This window comes from Elephantulus edwardii, unplaced genomic scaffold (genome assembly GCF_000299155.1).
Source record: "Elephantulus edwardii isolate Elephantulus edwardi_28Jun2011 unplaced genomic scaffold, EleEdw1.0 scaffold00154, whole genome shotgun sequence".
NCBI classification, from domain to species: domain Eukaryota; kingdom Metazoa; phylum Chordata; class Mammalia; order Macroscelidea; family Macroscelididae; genus Elephantulus; species Elephantulus edwardii.
In genome coordinates this window covers 7,128,380-7,133,528 of record NW_006399904.1, presented here as the reverse complement: position 1 = coordinate 7,133,528, position 5,149 = coordinate 7,128,380, and positions in this window count along the sequence as shown.

Here is a 5,149-nt window from a genome sequence, read left to right as displayed (position 1 = left end):
GACTCGACGGCACATAACAACAACAACAACATACAGTCAAAAGCCTCTGCATAGTCAATAAAACATAAATAGGCATCCTTATGGTATTCTTTGCTTTCATCCAAGATCCATCTGACATCAACAATTATTTCTTTGGTGCTATGGTGTCTTTTAAATCCAGCTAGAATTTGTGGTATTTCTCTGTTAATGTATTGTTCTAGCCATTTCTGAGTAATCTTTAGAAAGATTTTACTTGCATATGATATTAATGATATTGATTAGTTACTGCCACATTTTTGTTGGATTATCATTTTGGGGAGTGGGAACAAACAGGGATCTTTTCCAGTCAGTTGATCTGGTAGCTATCTCCCAAATTTCTTGACATGGACTGGTGAACACATTCAGGGCTGCATCTGTTTGTTGAGAGTGTTAAAGCTTATTCGAGGCAGGAACAGTAGCTGAGAGCTACAATAAATGACATGGAGAAGGAAGAGTAAGTATTATGATGGCATGTTGGTGGGATGCAGCATAGCTGGGAGAGATTTAATGTCTGTTTAAAAGGTGACCACTTAGGGTGTCCACAATTCAGAGCTAGATGCCCATTTTCTCTTGTGAATTGCAAGCATCAGGCAGCAAGTGCAGACAGACCTGCATCTCATTGGGGGAGGGGTGTGTCTTTTGTCACCATGAGTTAAGCTCCAAGAAGTAAGGTTATTCAGATGGTACTAATTAACATGGTACAATACCCTCCATATTTGTCTTCATTAATAATATTGAAAAGAATCTCAGATAGCATGAAAACTGACATTATTAGCTGATTGATGTCTTTCCTATCTAGTACAGAGTAAATAAAGATTTTGACATCTAAGCCAAGAAATGTAAAGGTTTCTTTTGTCTCAATAATATGACAGTTTAAATTAATTTTCACTCCTTATTTAGCAATATTACTTTAATTACAAAAGTTCTATGACCTTTCAATTACAATCATTACTAAGATAAAAAGATTGACACAGAAAGAATCCCACATTTAGCAGGCTGATGATTCTCTGAAATAAATATTCAGTCATCAGAAAGTTCCATAAAGGAGTTCCTTTACAGGAAAATCACAACGCACACAGGCAAACATGTGATGACATAGAAAATGATCCTTTATATGTCAGTACGTCATCTCTTCACAGTTTTGTTTCTCATGTGAATATCCAAAGACAACTTTGCAAGCTGTTTGCAATAGCTGTGTGTTGAGTGATATCTTCATCATTGCAGTAATATGTAGTTTTCAGAGGGGCAGACCTTGTGTTGAGTGATTGAATCTAGAAGAAAAGAAAAGCACTTTAGCATTTGTAATGGTCAGCCACATTTAAGAAAATAATCTTTGAAAATATACACAAAATCATATTTGAAAAATCTTAACTAGTATAGAGCTATATTATCCTTATGACCACATAACTCAGTGTTTTAAATGAAAATTAACAATAGGGAAAGAAAAGAAAAAATTTAATTCTTCATCAGTACTAACAACACTTAAAGGGCTTTGTTTCTTATAGCACACAGAGAACATTCCTTTCATTGCAAAACATTATTCTGGACAAAGGAGAAAATATATCGATCTAGGACACTCAATAACTGCCCCCTGCTGTTGAGTCAGTTCAGACTCGCAGTGCCCCTTTACTGGATGTCCAAGGCTGTAAATCTTTATATGAGGACTAAAGAAAGTTACAATGATGAGCATTGGAGAACTAAAAGTTTTGAGGTAAAAAGAAAAAAACATTAGTTCAATCCATGAATATGAAAAGAAAAGGAGGAAAAATTGGCTTATTTTAACTGTAGCTTAAGAAAACTGTTCCTGAATTCTAACTCATAGCGATCCTGTAGAAGAGAGTAGAACTTCCTCATAGAATTTCCATGGTGATAAACATGTAGAGATGCAGACAGGCACATCTTTCTCCCATAGAGCCATTAGTGGGTTCAAATCACTGACCTTTTGGTTTGTAGCAAATGTTTAACCACTGTGCCATGAGGGCTCTTTGGCTTAAGATAGTGCTCAAAATGCACCGTTAGCCTTTCAAATATAAAAGCCTTTCCACACACAAAATTTGAACTGGAAAGCAAATGCCTTTCAATTGAATTTCAAAAGGGGAGAGCATTTCTTATGCTGTTATATTTGTTGTTAAGTGCTGTCGAGTCACAGGTGACTCATAGCGACCTTATGAATGAAAGTCCTCGACACTTGTGTGACTTTCATCTTTTCTTCAGGTTCATAGGGTTTCCAGAGGCAAGATATTACGGAGGTGGATGCCACTCCTGCTTCCAAGCTTGTTTTAATTGAGGATCTCCACCAAACACTGTCCACCGTGGGTAACCGTTACCGCATTTGGCACATCAGTGTTGCAGTGTTCAGCTTCACAGCAACCAAAAGTTACCTCTGTATGGAAAGTGGACACACCAAGGCTATATGATCTAGAATAGGACTTGAAATATAATTTAATTCTCAGCACAACACAATATTACTTCAATTCTCCATCTGAACAAATGAAGTTCACTGTCACTAAAATACTTCTCAAATGGTATTACTAAGTGACAGAACTGAAATCGGCCTTCCTTATGTCTTATTCCAACATTTATATGATTTTTACTCCACATGATACCTTGTACAGATTACATCTATACCAGAAAATAGAAAAATCAATAAATTTACAGTATATTTTTGGGTTTTGCATCTATACATTCAATCAACTGCTAGAAAATTATTGAAAGAAAAAAAAAATTCCAGAAAGCAAAACTCGAATTTGCCACATCCAAACCATGCAAATTAAGTTGTTGTTGTTATATGCCCAAGAATTGACTAGAACTCACTTTGACCCTATGAATAATATATGGGAACCTTGTCCTAACTGGAGCCATTGTCATGGTCTCTTGCCATGCTCAAGCCTACTGCTGTAGTCACTGTATCAAGCTGTCTTGTTGAGGGTCTTCTCTTTTGCTGATCCCCCTCACATCACACCCACTGTTCCCAGCTTTACCATCCTTGCCTCTAAGAAGTAGTACCCAAACTGCACTCTCTTCAAGACAGACTAGTTTGTTCTTTTGGCAGTCTACTGTGTATTCAACACACTTTGCCAACACTTTAGTTCAAAGATATCAATTCTTTGTTCTTCCTTACTCGTTGTCTAACTTTCAGAGGCATAGGAAGCAAATGAATATACCCTCGCTTTGGTCAGGCATATTTTAGTCTTTAAACTAACAATTTTGCTCTTCAGCACTTTGAAGATGTCCTTGACAGCAGATATTTCCAATGCAACATACATTTTGACTGCAGCTACCATGAGTCTTGTGAATCAAAGTAATATGAAATCATTGACAACCTCAACGTTTTCCATATCTACCACGATGTTGCCTAACTGGTCCAGCAGTAAAGATTCTGTTTTCTTAATGTTAAGGTGCAGTCTATACTGACTGTTGTGGTCCTTGAACTCCTTCAGTTAGTGCTTCAAGTTTCTTCAAGTCTGCAATCAAGGTTGTGCAAAATGAAGTAGCTTGTAGGAATACCCTGTAGCCACTGGATATGTCACAAATTCTGTTTCCTTGTTTGTTCACCTCAAATCTCTCTCCTTTGCTACTTGTGTACATCTTTTGTTTCTATGACCAAAAGAAAAAAAAAGGCTTCTAAACAGCAATCAGGTGGTCAAAGGGAACCCTTAAAGGCTAAGAGGGAATATAACAAGCTCTTAATAGATTATTTACCTTGCATTAGGTAATATAAGTAAACTAGAGATTATTTAAAGTATATAGGAGGATGTGCATGGGTTATATGGAACTACTACACCACTTTCCCATGTATCCGTCAGTCTACCATAGTGTGGGTAGCTTGCATAGTGCTGTGATGATGGAAACTATGCCAGCAAAGTCTTTCACATATCAGCAGGGTCACTCATGGTGGACATGTCTCCATGGTGCTTCTAGATTTATATCTTTGAAGTGCTAAACAGCAAGAATGCCACTCTAAATACTAAGTGTGCCTGGCCCAACTCATGGTGTTTTCAATTGTTTTATATGCTTGTGAAAGTTCGACAATGAATAAGGAATTCTAAAGAAGACCTGATTTCTTTAAATTATTGCACTGGAACATGAATATATTACAAACTTACAAAAGAAGGAACAATTCTGTCTTGGAAGAAGTCAGAGTTCTCTTTTGAAGTAAAGACAATGAGATGTGTCTCACGTATTATCTGGAGGTATTATCAGGAGGGGTTAGTCCCTGGAGAGGGAGGACATATGTTTGGAAAAGAGAGGAAAACATTTAAGGAGATGGCCTGGAATAGTGACTGTAACAATGGCTTAGACACCATTTTATATAAGATTTGAATACCAATGAATTTTAATATGCATGGGAGTCCTAGGAAGAATATATACACACATCACAATTTAAAATTTCTGGATGAATCATCAAAAAACTGACAATATTGGCATCTTCTTCCAGTAAACATCAGAGTATATAGACCTAAAATTTACCCAACTGTGTCCAATAATGTTCTTTATGCACCTCCTACCTTCTCATCTAAGATCAAATCAAGAACATATAAGGCATTCAGAAAGCATGGCTCCTTTAAGGCATTTAGAAATCAGGGCTCCTGTAAGCTAGAACACTTCCCTACCTTTTCAGTCTAACATTCTTGGAACAGCCTAGGCCAATTATTTTCCAGACTGTTCTTTGTAATAAGACTGAGATGACAGTGGGTTTCCCCCCACCCTGAAATAGTACATAAATGATATGAGTATATTGTGACTGTGATTTGTCATCACGGATATTAAATTTGATTTAGTTAAATTCCAAGTAAGGATTGAATTGTGTTCCCCCTTCCCTCTATAAAGATATGTTTTAGTCTCAGCCCCAGGATACATGAAAATGACTTTTTGGAAAAAGGATCGCTGAAGAACCTATTTGGAAATAGGTCTTTGAATATGTTATCAGTTAACACGAGGAGACTGGAGTAGCATAGCTCCAAATCTAATACAGATGGTTCTAGAAAGAGAAGGTGTTGGGTAATTGCTTGGCAGGTAACTGAAAAGATAGATATACAAGCCCACTAGTTGATCCATTGGAGAAAAGACCTGGTAATCTGCTCTGTAAAGATTACAGTCTTTGAAACCCTATGGGACAGTACTATTCTGT